Below are 13,668 nucleotides of genomic sequence, written 5' to 3' on the forward strand. Positions count from 1 at the left end.
TGAACTGGTACAGCTACTATGGAGAACTGTATGGAGGTGCCTTAAAAAACTGAAAATAGAACTACCATATGATCCAGCAATCCCAATGCTGGGCATATATCCAGAAAAAAGCATAATTTGAAAGATACATGCACCCCAGTGTTCACTGAAGCACTATTTACAATACAACAGCCAGGACATGAAAGCAACCTAAATGACCATCAACAGAAGAATGGATAATTAGCCATTCTTACACAGTGGAATATTAGCCATAAAATGAATGAAATAATACCATTTGTAGCAACATAGACAGAACTAGATTGTCATACTTAGTGAAGTAAGTCAGAGAGAGAGAGACAAATATCATGTGATATCACTTATATATAGAATCTGAGAAAAAGGGTACAAATGAACTTATCTAATACAAAACAGAGACAGAGTTACAGATGTAGGAAATGAATTTATGATTATGAAGGGGTAAGAGGGGAGGGATAAATTGGAAGATTGGGATTGACATACATACACTAATATATATATAAATAGATCACTAATAAGGACTTAATAAGCACAGGGATCTCTACTCAATAATCTATAACAGTCTATGTTGGAAAAGAATCTGAAACAAGTGGATATACATGTAACAGATTCACTTTGCTATACATCTGAAACTAATGCAACATTGTAAATCAACTATACCCCAACAAAATTTTTTTTAGAAAATAAACAATATATTATTGAAATAATTTTTCATGTTTCTGTTTACTTTCTTTTACCAAGTGTTATATTTCTATTGGGTAGTGCTCTTCTAGACAGGGTAATATGGTAAAAGAAAAGAAAAAATCTTTAGCCACAAGAAATAAGAAGATGCAATTATTACTGTTTGAGGATTAGATGACTGTGTAGATGAGAAGTTATTAGGCATTTTTAAAAATAATTATTTAGAAATTAATGACTACTTTCTATGCCAGCATCAGACAGAGAATAAAATGGGAAAATAAATCTCAAATGTCCACAAAATATATAATATACTCAAGAATAAATTGCACATAAAATGTAAGACATTTTTATAAACAAATAGTTTAAAGTGGTTTTAGCTTCTCCTTTGACAACCGTTTAGGGAAGAAGCAAAGATATTCTCAGAGGACGCTGGTCTGTGCGGGTGCCCAGCTTGTCCCATAACTAAACAAGTTGCTGGACTCACCAGACTGCTAGTCTGCAGTGGCTGCTGAGGACCCAACACCCACATCCATCAAACATGGCAGAGCTCACAGCTTACAGGTTCAGCAGTGACCTTGCTTCTGGCTCCATCTTAGGTTTCCTATCCTGATGTTTCTTTGCTTAATCATCCAAGCACTGCATTCAGTTCAGTTCAGTCACTCAGTCGTGTCTGACTGCAGCATGCCAGTCCTCCTTGTCCATCACCAACTCCCAGAGTTTACTCAAACTCATCTCCATTGAGTCGGTGATGCCGTCCAACCATCTCATCCTCTGGCATCCTCTTCTCCTCCTGCTTTCAATATTTCCCAGCATCAGGGTCTTTTCCAGTGAGTCAGTTCTTTGCATCAGGTGGCCAAAGGACTGGAGTTTCAGCTTCAACATCAGTTCTTCCAAGGAACGCTCAGGACTGATCTCCTTTAGAATGGACTGGTTGGATCTCCTTGCAGTCCAAAAGACTCTCAAGAGTCTTCTCCAATACCACGGTTCAAAAGCATCAATTCTTCAGCATTCAGTTTTCTTTATAGTCCAACTCTAACATCCATACATGACTACTGGAAAAACCAAAGCCTTGACGAGATGGACCTTTGTTGGCAAAGTAATGTCTCTGCTTTTTAATATGCTGTCTAGGTTGGTCATATCTTTCCCTCCAAGGAACAAGCATCTTTCAATTTCATGGCTGCAGTCACCATCTGCAGTGATTTCGGAGCCCAGAAAAATAAAGTCAGCCACTATTTCCACTGTTTACCCATCTATTTGCCATGAAGTGATGGGACTGGATGCCATGATCTTAGTTTTCTGAATGTTGAGCTTTAAGCCAACTTTTTTACTCTTTTCTTTCACTTTCACCAAGAGGCTCTTTAGTTCTTCTTCACTTTCTGCCATAAGGTTGGTGTCATCTGCATATCTGAGGTTACTGATGTTTCTCCCAGCAATCTTGAATCCAACTTGTGCTTCTTCCAACCCAGCATTTCTCATGATGTACTCTGCATATAAGTTAAATAAGCAGGGTGACAATATACAGCCTTGATGTACTCCTTTTCCTATTTGGAACCAGTCTGTTGTTCCATGTACAGTTCTGACTGTTGCTTCCTGACCTGCATATAGATTTATCAAGAGGCAGGTCAGGTGGCATTATAAAACACAATAAATACATCAACTATAATTACACACTGACTTCATGATTTATTTTTTTTCTTCTATTTCTTCACCTTTTTAATGTAGGGCTGGCCCTTCCCCTTCTCTCAGATGACATTTCTCAGTCATCTTGTATCACTCTTGCAGGGACAAGCACAGTGTCTGTTTCTGCACCTCTGCCTTTTCATATCTGAAAAGATATACCCTTTTCATTAGAAACATTTGACAATGCAACTGGTAGGACTCTTCATCTTGACAAATATTGCTGAGACAGAGGGGCATGTTAACCTATTCTTGTCAAGGATGGTTGCATCTACACTGAGACTTTGTAAGGATGTGTGAATGTTCCCTATCAAATAAATCTTTTTGTAACTTTGGATGTTAACTTTAGTGTCATTTAATATAAGAGGAAATTTGTATACAGTTTCTCTGAATTCTTAATAGCTTATAGATTTAATAGACTGGAAAGGCAAGGAAGGGAGTCACATATCCCTGGCAGAGAATATAGGACTGTCTGGAGCAAACCTGAGAAAAACCCTGAGAGCCTCCAGGACTCAATACCTTTTCAATTTGTCTGGTTTATTATCCCGGCCTGGAGCTTGGGACTTTTTGCCTTCCAGATGAAAGAATCATTTTGGCCCTGGAGACGAGGACAATGCCTCCACCACCCACCCACACCCCTGGAAGCCCAAGGGACAATTAACAAAGGCCCAGAGATTACAGATCCTTGCAGTATCTCTCTGCCCCAGACATAAAGTTGGGACTCTGATCTGAGGGCCATCCCAAGGGAACTTTTGGGACAATATGAAGATTTAAGGTGACGAGGGTGGTATGCCATTTCTTAAGGCAAAAAAGGAGTGGAGAAGTAGAAAGTTTGGAGGATGAAGAGTGGAGTTTGGGACATTTTTATTTTGAAGGGTAACTACCAAGTAAAGATATATGAGCAGGCATTAGGGTCTGGAATTCCAGGACATCAGCTTTAGACACAGATGTTAACAACTATCAACCTAAGTCCAGGGGTATTTGTTGTTACTCTCCAGGAAATCACCTAGTTTCTCACTTTCAAGAGCACACAGAGGTCATGTCTCAGATGACAGACAGGAGATTTTAGAGGAACAGCACGGAAGTTTTCTTAAATGCATGTGGCCAGGAAATTCTGAGTGTGAGGTATCCATTTTTAACAACTGCAAAACAGATTATCACAAACTTGGCAACTTTAAACAGTACACATTTATTATCTGACTATTGCTGCAGGTCAAGAGTCTGGGTGTGGCTTAGCTGAGTCATCTGCTCAGGATCTCATAAGGCTGCATTTGAGGTTTTAGCCAGGCAGTGTTCTCATCCAAAAGCTTGACTGGGGAAGAACCTGACTCCACGCTCACTCAGATTACTAAAAGAATTTATTTCCTGTGGCTGTAGGAGTGAGAGCCCCAGTTTTTGCTGGCTAATGGTTGGGGGCTGCCCTGAGCTCTTAGAGGTCACCCACCATACAGAGAAGCTCATGAGGACTATCCCAACATGACCACTTACTTGATCAAAACAGTGAATGAATTTACTAGTAAGACAAAGTCTGGTATAATGCAGTGTCATCACAGGAATGACATTCATCACTTTTGCCATATTCAATTAGTCAGAAGCTAGTCTGGTCCCCCACACTCAAAGAGAAGGTATTATACAGGACATGAATAGGAGACAGGGACCATGGAGGGTCATTTACCTCAGAATCTATCTGCCACATGCTGTGTGCAAGGGAGAGGCATGGACACAGAGTTGAGAAGCCATCTACCTCCAAGCAGCTAACATACAGCAGAGTGGGGCACATCCACCACATATTCTGCCATGGTAAGCCGCCAAAAAAGGGGCAAAAGATCACAGACTTTGGCAGTACAGTGAGGAAAGTAAGTTTACCAGCTGCACATATTAACCACTTATAAAATACATTCATTGGCATAATTCTGTTATGAGGGTCCCTATCCTGTATTTCAGAAGGGTTGAGAGTGAGAGAGGGAGAAGAAAAACAGTGAGGCTCACAATAACCCTCCAAATGCATTACCTGGGATATTCTTGGGACATCTAATCACTGAATGGGCACAGTGATTGGTCAAAGAATATTTTGGTTAATTTATTTCTCCCCTTTCCCACCAGGAAGAATGGAGTTGATAAGACTCTAGAAAGAGGAAATATTTGAAAACTTCCTCAAGTCAGTAATAAAAACCCTCAAGAGGGAGGGGATACATATATACTTATAACTGATTCACACTGTTGTACAGCAGAAACTAACACAACACTGTAAAGCAATTATACTCTAATTTTTAAAAATTAAAAAAAATAATCAAAACCCACATGAAATATCAGATATACACTAGGTGCTAGAAATCGGATCACAGATAACCAGCTTATCCACAACCTGCTGAACACATGAAGCTCTGGCCTGGGTTGTTCCTCCTGTGCCCTAAGTGACCTCCCACCCCAGCACCTTCTCTGGAAGAGCTGGCGGAGACTTTCCAAAGCTGTCAACATGAGGGGATATGCGGTTTTATCTCCATCTTTTCTCCACCAGAAGCATGCCCGTGACACAGCCATCTGCTCAGCAATACGGCATCCCAGGCACCAGGGACCCTGGTTCGGGACATGAAACTGGGTACAGGGCCATTTCCTCTGAACACCTGAGAACTCATCTCCCTTCTGAAACAATATGGACAGACATGCCTGATTTATCTGGGATCCAGAAGAGCATGGCTGCGAATCTTTGTTCTCAGTAATTCTGAGACTTCAAGTGTATTTGGTAGTAACTGAACCTAGTCTGCCTGAGCAACTGTTTCTGTGACACCAAACTCCATGGGGTAGTTCATGGTGAGAAGGGACTCTTGTCTTATTGTAAACCAGCATGAAGTGAAGTGAAGTCGCTCAGTCGTGTCCCGACTCTTTGCGACCCCATGGAATGTAGCCCACCAGGCTCCTCCATCCATGGGATTCTCCAGGCAAGAATATTGGAGTGGGTTGCCATTTCCTTCTCCAGCATAGGACATGCCAATTTCTGCTTGCCCCCCTTAAAAAACCCAAACACTGTGGGAAATACAGCTCACCCAAAAGCGCATACAGGCAGTTTCTCACCTGCCCTGCTCCCAGAATTCCCCCATCACAGACAAAGAGGACAGAAGCTACAGGAGAGAACATTCAATCAGCCAGGGCAGGGAGGTGATACACAGAGGAGAGAGGGATAAAAGTTTCATTTCTGACTTTGACGATGGACCCTTTGGGTGCTCCTTGTCCCTTGGTTTTGTTTGTTTGTGGGCTTGGTTTCTGAATGCACAGGTGTTTGTGGAAGCATGATGCCATTTTTTCAAAAAAGACAGTATGGGATTTCTGAAAAGACGGCCTAGGTCTAAATGCTAGCTTTTCCACTTACTCTCTGCCCACCTTTCAATAGAACAGTCTAATCCCCTTAAATCTGTTTCCTCATCTTCTTAGAAGGGAACATTTAAAAGGCACTTAATCTCCCTGAGTTATTGCCACAGGAGCGTGTTGGGACCCGGCATCACACAGAAGCATCCTACACTCTAGAAGTACAGAACTGAAGCCAGCCCAGACCCATCACACCCATATTAAAACTCTGCATGCCTGGAAACTAAAACCCATGGTTCAGTAGGGACTTGACCAAGGTCTGTCTGCCAGAAACATGCCTTGTGGGGTATTGCCTCCTGCCCAGCCTGCCAGACAGAGGAGATGGAGTTGAAAACTCAACTTCTCTGCCTTCCTTTGGGCAGGCCTGAAGAGGGTGGGGCTTAGAGCCATGGCAGGACTGGTTGGGTGGTGAAACCCCCACCCCGGTCGATGAGAGCTCCAATCTGGCAGGCAGCCACCCTAGGTCTGTTTGTGACTTCAGTGATGCCCCTGCTGCTGGGCATCCATCGTCCGAGTGGCCCATCATCTCAGTCTCTCAGACTCTGCTCCGAAGGAGAGAGATGGCGACAGAGCCGGCCAAGTGGCAGTTTGAGCAGCTCCCACGCAGACTGGTGGGTCTGCATCTCTGTTGTGGGACAGGCCCATCTCTCCCAGCCCCATCTCTTCATGCATCAGGAGGCTCCATGGACATATTTGTTTACTCCATTTGCCGATATGCAGTTTGCATAATATTGAATCTGGAAAGGACACTGCATCCACTGACAGGAGTTTTCCCAGCTGGAAAGAAAAAAAATAAAGAAAGAAACCAGCTTTACATTTTTTACATTTTGGAGTAGAAATAAAGACACTATACCATGTGCCAGGCTTCCTGATGGATGGTTCTCAGGGTGGGGAAGGCCACGTCTGTGGTCAGGCCATGCTCCCAGATCCAAAGTATTGTTGGATGGCTTTCTCATAAACAGTGTTGGCAGCTCCAGGGACGGCTCTTTTGGTAAAAAGGATGTGCTGGAACGAAACGTGGGCCTCTAGCCAAGACACATTTCTTCCTATAAAACAGAAAACATGCACGTGTCAGGATGCAAGAAGCCAAGCCTCTTCAAGAGTGGAGGCCGCCTCCTCCTCTGCATCCCAGGAGGATAGGGAGGACCAGGCTGAGCTAGGCTTTGACCTGCTATGCCTGGTAGGGAGCAAAGGGCCGAGGATGTACTCCAGCCCCTTACCCCGCAGCTGGGCTTTCCATCAGATGTCTTCTGCCAGTTTTGCTTATATTCTCAGATTGGTCTAAATGCCTAGCTCACGTGTGAGGTATAATGAGGCCCCTCTAGGGCTTCCCTGGTGGCTCAGAAGGTAAACAATCTGTCTGCAATACAGACCCAGTTTGATTCCTGGGTGGGGAAGATCCCCTCGAGAAGGGAATGGCAACCCACTCCAGCATTCTTGCCTGGAGAATTCCATGGACAGAGGAGCCTGGTGGATCACAGTCCAGGGTGTCACAAAGAGCTGACTGAGTTACTAACACTTGCACTTTTTCCTAATGTGTAAAAGCAAAGATGGAAAGCACAAAGTCAAGGTAAATAGATGGAGGCCCAGGAGGGGTGTTCTTCGCAGGCCCTGGGCATCCATCCTCCTGGATATTTTCTTCTTCCTGAGACGATGCTCAGACCCTTCTCGTCACAGATTCTTCCAGCCCCATGACAGGCTCTAGGGAGCTGCACAGAAGCACTGCTTGTCCAAATATCACTCCACACATGGCATGACCCATCTGACCCTCCTACTCAGGTAGGTTCCTGTGGGCAGCATCAACCTCACCAGGAGGTTAGTTAGAAATGCAGGATCTTGAGGCTTCCCTGGTGGTCAGTGGCAAAGAATCTGCCTGCCAATGCAGGCGACGTGGGTTCAGTCCTCGATCCAGGAGGATGGACGCCATGGAACAACTAAACATGTGCACCACAACTACTGAGCCTGTACTCCAGAGCCTGGGAGCCACAACTAATGAGCCCATGTGCTGCAACTGCTGAAGCCCAAGTACCTGGAGCCCGTGCCCTGAAACAAGAGAAGCCACTGCAATGAGAAGTCCACACACTGCAAGAGCCCTTGCTCGCCACAGCTAGAGAAAAGCGCATGCAACAGGGAAGATCCAGCATAGCCAATAAGTAAATAAATAGTTTTTTTTAATAAAAAGAAAGGCAGAATCTTGATGCCCAAGTGTTTCGTAGGCACATGGAAAGTTTTACAGGCACTGCCTGGCAACTTTCTGCAGCATCCTCATAATTGGACACGTGTGTCTCCACGGTCCTGCCAGCAGAGAAGGATAGATGGACAGTGAATTATGAAGTGACAAAGGCCCTCTGTCTCACAGCAGCCCCCAGTCACAGCCTGGGTTTGGGTAAAAGGCACTTGGACTACAGATCCCACAGCCCCCAGGACTCAAGTTTTGCATCCACCCAACCTCCACAGTGAGGGAGCATCTTCTCATATTCTCCCTTCACCTTTTTGGAAGAGCAAAATTGTAGAGCTCGATTCCAGGGTGATTTAAGACATCGAAGTGAAGTGAAAGTCACTCAGTCATATCTGACTTTTTGCAACCCCATGGATTGTAGACAGGTCAGGCTCCTCTGTCCAAGGAATTCTCCAGGCCAGAATACTGGAGTGGGTAGCAGTTCCCTTCTTCAGGTGGTCTTCCCAACGTAGGGATTGAACCCTAGTCTCCTGCATTGCAGGCAGATTCTTTACCATCTGAGTCACCAAGGAAGCCCAAGACATCAATTGAGAGTAAATAAATAAATCAGATCTGGGTTCTTCATTGTGAATTTTTCACCCTTTAGCCAGAGTTTGGCTTTACCTGCTATAGGCACAAAGGAGCCAGGTCCCATGCAGCCTGGGTGAAGTTGGAAATTCAGGGTATCTGTGTCCCTTGGGTGGACATCAGCTACACAGGCCACACCGTGAGAGCACTGGCCCAAGCGAGGAGCCCAGACCTGTCTCAGCACTTGGTTCTTTCAATGCTGTTGGTCTGGTCACTAATCTGGAGCCCTTATGAGCTCATTCCTGGGCAAATCACCAAGCTCTGCAGATGACTCATCACTAAAGACCCATCAGGAAGAAAGTTGCCATGCACACCAGCCAGGCTTACAAACCTGGATCCTCCCGCAACATCCAATGTGGTGGTGACATAGCACCCAGCCTCCACGATCTCTGAGTGCAACTGCAGACCTGCAGTTCTTTTCCAGAAGAATCAGGGACTACCCTTTCCTCCTGGCTTTGTCCCCCAGGACCTGGTCCATAAATATTACAAGTGTCTCACTTTATATGATGGACTTCCCACGTGTCTTGTGGTAAAGAATCTGCCTGCAATGCAGGAATCATGGTTGGGAAGCCCCTGGGTTGGAAAGATCTTGTAGAGAAGGAAATGGCAACCCACTCCAGAATTCTTGCCTGGAAAATCCCATGGACAAAAGAGCTGGAGGGGGTGCTACAGGCCATGGGATAGCAAGAGCTGGACATGAATTAGCAACTAAACCACCAACAGCCTTGTGTGATGTGTGTGGCACCTGGAAATGTTTGTTCTGCCACCATAGCTGGTGCTTAGTGCTTACACCATATAAGAACAATGGGGACAGAATTATAGTTCCTATCGACAAGCTACAGATGTGTGCTCCAGAGAATTTTTGTTTGGTGTTGTACACATAGATTATAAATTGTAGTTCTGGCTCACCATATACAGTTGTCAATGGTCATGCGTGCAAACTAAAGCCCAGAGTGAGAAGGAGACTGTTGACTGTCCAACTTCTGTTTTGTTTATAAGGGCTGCAGCAGTCAAAGGGTTATATAGCTGTTTAAATTTTTTTTCAGGTTAAAATTACTACAACAGATTACACTGTATGAAATCGTGTGGCCTTGGTTACCATTTTCTCTGTGTGCTAAGGCAGATCCAAAGTGACTTTCTGAGGAGAATCTCGGTCTTACACACAGGTACATCCTGGCTTATCTCCAAAAGGATATATAAGAGCTTTCTATTCAGGCAGGAGTTCTTGTAAGGTGACACAATTTTGACAAGAGTGTGTTCATCTTACTCCCACCTTGGGTGACTATTAAAACATAAGGTTTTACACCTACCCACTTCCCTGCAACAGAGAATATTTGCACTCTTAGTAGTTGTCAGGGAACGTAACCTTGAACTTGGTGTCACTCAAACATTTCAGTTCCTCTTGGTGGAGAGAAATTGTGCTTAGAGAGCATTTCCCAAGGAGAACTGTATTAGTTCAAATAATGCTAGCTACTCTAACAGACAAATCCAGACATCTTAGTGCCTTGACACAAGAGAATTTGGTTCCTTGTGCAGATCACAGTCCAGGGAGGGTGTTCTGGTTGGGTGTCTTCCACAGACCCTCGGTAGCATGGGCTTCTTCCTTCCTGTGGCTCCATCTTCCTCTGGGCCCTTGTAGCCTTCATTTTTCAGCCAGCAGATGAAGATTATGGAAAGAACGCATTTACTTCCCAACCATTTCAGCTCAGAAGTCACGAATACCACTTCTGTTCAAGCTCAGGGTCAAGACCATGCCTGGCTGCAAAGAAGTCTGGGCAAATTACTCATGCACCCAGGAGGGAAGGAAACAGTCACTGGTGAACTTTCCCTGCTGTGGAAATGTGTGGCCCTCTCTAATCTCTTAAATGGACCCAGATTAAGCCGTCCATCTGAGAGCCCAGTGTCAGGAGATCATAAGGTGGGGCTCTGCAGAATGGCTTCTCTAGAAAAGCAAGGAGGTGCACCCTTAGGCCAAACAGAGACAAAAGAGCAACATTTGATTTAATACCCATGAGTATAAGATGCTGTTACTGAGGTTGGAAGCTGGGGCCTGAAGAAGCTACTTTTCAAGAATTCAGGAGGAACATTGCTCTGAGGATGTGATAGGATTTTGGTGTCACCGGTCTGGTTTCCACTGTGCTCTGTCCTATGTCCCCGCATCCTTGCCCTACAGTGGGACTTTGTGCCAACTCAGCTCCTGTTTGTTTTCATTTCCTGTGCTGTGATTCATGTCACTTATTGTGCCTTCCTTTGCCTTGCCTGTTGAAAAGCTGAGACTCAGATCAATATCACCCATCTCTAGCAAATAGGTGAGCCATTCAGGGGTGTATATTTTGAACCAACCTCACACCTAGTTCCATTCATCTTTCCTATTCTTCCATGTATTATGCTTCTTTTTTTGTCATTTTTATGTCATCATGCTATAATCCAACTATCTTTGTGAATTGCATCTAGTCCACTTGAGGAACACAATGGAATACAAGCAAATAGGTAAACAACAGGATTGTCAACCCAGTACAAGAAGAGCAATGACCCAGAAGCTATTAGAGAAAGCTGGAGACACTGGCTTTTCCCTTCTTTTCCTGCCAAGGTCTTGGCATTATAGGCGTGGCTGCTTCACCCACAGCGTCTATGAATGAGCAAATCTCTTGCCTGTGCTCCATGCAGCTCTGTGTGTCAACCTTCAGGAAGACACCTTTCCAGGTCTCAGAGCATCTGAGCATCTCCAGGAGGAGCACCTTCCAATTTCTCAAGGGGATGGTAATCTCAAGTCACTCTCTTTTGTGAAAAAGGGTTCATGCCATGGATGCCTCTGCCCTCCCCCGAGCTTCTTCCTGGGTCTTTGCATCACACTGCGCCTTTGTCTGGAGCCACTGTTCTAACAGGATGGATAACATCACTGATTCAATGGACTTGAACTTGAGCAAACTCCGGGAGATAGTGAGAGACAGGGAGGCCTGGCATGCTGTAGTCCATGGGGTCGCAAAGAGTTGGACACAACTTAGCGGCTGAACAACAACAACATTGCTCTCATAGATCAACCTCTGAGACCCATGGACAGATGAGCGGCACACACAGCTCATGGTGAAAAGCAAGTCTCAGGGAAGAGCTCCCCACAGAACAGACAAACAGATTCATAGCTACAGAGGACATGCTGGTGGATGCCTGAATGGAGGTGGGTGATAGGAGAAAACAGGCAAGAGGAATTTAGAGGCACAAACCTCCAGTTATATAAAAAGTAAGTCATGCTCAGTTGCTTGGTGATGTCCAATTCTTTGCGACCCCACAGACTGTGGCCTGCTAGGCAACTCTGTACATGGGATTTTCCCAGCAAGAACACTGGGGTGGGTTGCCATTTCCTCCTGTAGGGGATCTTGCAGACCCAGGGATCAAATCCACGTCTCTTTCATTGGCAGGTGGATTCTTTACCTCTGAGCCACCTGGGAATCCCGTAAGTCACAGGGATGTAATATACATAAGGAATGTGGTCAATGGGCTTCCTTGGTGGCTGAGATGGTAAAGAATCTGCCTGCAATGCAGGAGACCTGCATCCCTAGGTCGGGAACATCCCCTGGAGAAGGGAATGGCTTCCCACTCCAGTATTCTTGCCTGAAGAAATCCATGGACAGAGGAGCCTGGCAGGCTACAGTCCATAGGGTCACAAAGAGTCGGACATGACTGAGCAACTAACATTTTCACTTTTCACTATGTGGTCAATAAAACTGTAATAACTTTGTACAGGGATAGTCGGATTACTAGACTTATTGTGATGGTCATTATGTAATGTATGCAGACATCAAATCATTATGTGGCACACCTGAAACTAACATAATATTGTATGTCAACTACATTTTATTACAGAGAGAGAAAGAGAGAGAATGAAGCTCTGTCCAGCGTGGCAGCCACTCACTACACGTGACCACAAAACACTTGAAATGAGGCAAATCTAAACTGGGATGTGCTGTAAGTATAAAATGCATACCAAATTTTGAAGACTTTGTACAAAAAAAAAATACAATATAACTAACATTCATTTTTTTCTGGCTCTGCGGGGGTCTTCGTTGCTGCAAGCGGGCTTTTCTAGTTATTGCGAGCAGGTGCTACCCTCTAGTTGGGGTGCACAGGTTTCTCACTGCAGTGGTCTCTCTTGTGGAACACAGGCCCAGTAGTTGTAGCACTCTGGTTTTAGTTGCTCTGCAACATGTATCTTCCCAGGTCAGGGATCGAACCCCTGTCCCCTGAATTGGCAGTCGATTCTTAACCACTGGATTACCAGGGAAGTCACAATAGTTTTTAATATGCAACAGGGATTCTCATCTCTCACCATGAGGTCTCCAGAGGGGCACTTGATTGGCCTGGTATCTAGAAGAGCCTGAATTCATGTTAAAAGGTAGAGATTGGGATTCTGTACCTCTGCCTACAAGTTTTAGCACCCTGTCTGATGCATTCAGCTCTGAGACTCAGCCCAGAGAACAAAGACTTCAAGGTATTATTCACCTGTATTGTGTCGGCTTTGTTTTCAAGGACAAAAACTATTAACTTAAGGGGAAAAGTCATTTTGGGATTTTTTCTTTGGTAAAATTAAACATTACCTGCAGCAACTTATCTTTCTCAAGTACAGAAGTTCAATGGCCCACCCCAGGTCCTCTGAATAGCAACTAAGACAGATAAAAATATTTTCCTGTTCAGAGATGATTTCCGTTATCATAGCACTGAATAGATCGCAAATGAGCAACCAGCTTACAAATGTTTGTTCAGGAAGCCTGACTCTGGAAGGAGCTGTGGAGGAAGTCAATGACCTGTAGGTGAAAATGATTTAAGTACACGTGATAATGCTGAAACATGGCTCATGGAGAATTTATGGAAAAGCGGGCCTTCAAACCATGTGATTAGGTGCATCTGAGAGTCCATATGCCTGCAACACGAGTCTCCGTCCCTTATCCTAATGAGCTTAAGAGAGCCCCGAGCTGCCCACAACCCAAAGGGCAGCCTACCTTGAAGAGCCAAGATGCCCCAGCACCCACTCCCTGCACCCTGTCTAGCCTCACGTTACCTCCCTTTTGACAAATTACCCCTTAGGCATCCAGCCTTCCCCTCTGGGAAGCATGTGGCCCTGCACTTCCTTG

General features: G+C 44.9%; 1 protein-coding gene across 2 annotated transcripts in view; it reads right to left on the bottom strand.

Moving 5' to 3' along the window:
- Window positions 1-5,958: 5,958 nt before the first annotated feature.
- The window catches only part of LOC148776108 (uncharacterized), a 394,223-nt gene continuing 386,513 nt past the window's right edge, over window positions 5,959-13,668 (bottom strand). For both annotated transcript variants that reach the window (XR_016038540.1, XR_016038541.1), the window contains 2 exons: window positions 6,590-6,782; window positions 5,959-6,513 (listed from right to left, as the gene is read on the bottom strand). The gene's annotated coding sequence lies outside the window, so the exon portion shown is untranslated. The remainder of the gene's footprint in view (window positions 6,514-6,589; window positions 6,783-13,668) is intronic.

Source organism: Moschus berezovskii, chromosome 11 (assembly GCF_049115385.1).
Source record: "Moschus berezovskii isolate FMDL1 chromosome 11, NW_MosBer_1.0, whole genome shotgun sequence".
In the NCBI taxonomy this organism is placed as follows: domain Eukaryota; kingdom Metazoa; phylum Chordata; class Mammalia; order Artiodactyla; family Moschidae; genus Moschus; species Moschus berezovskii.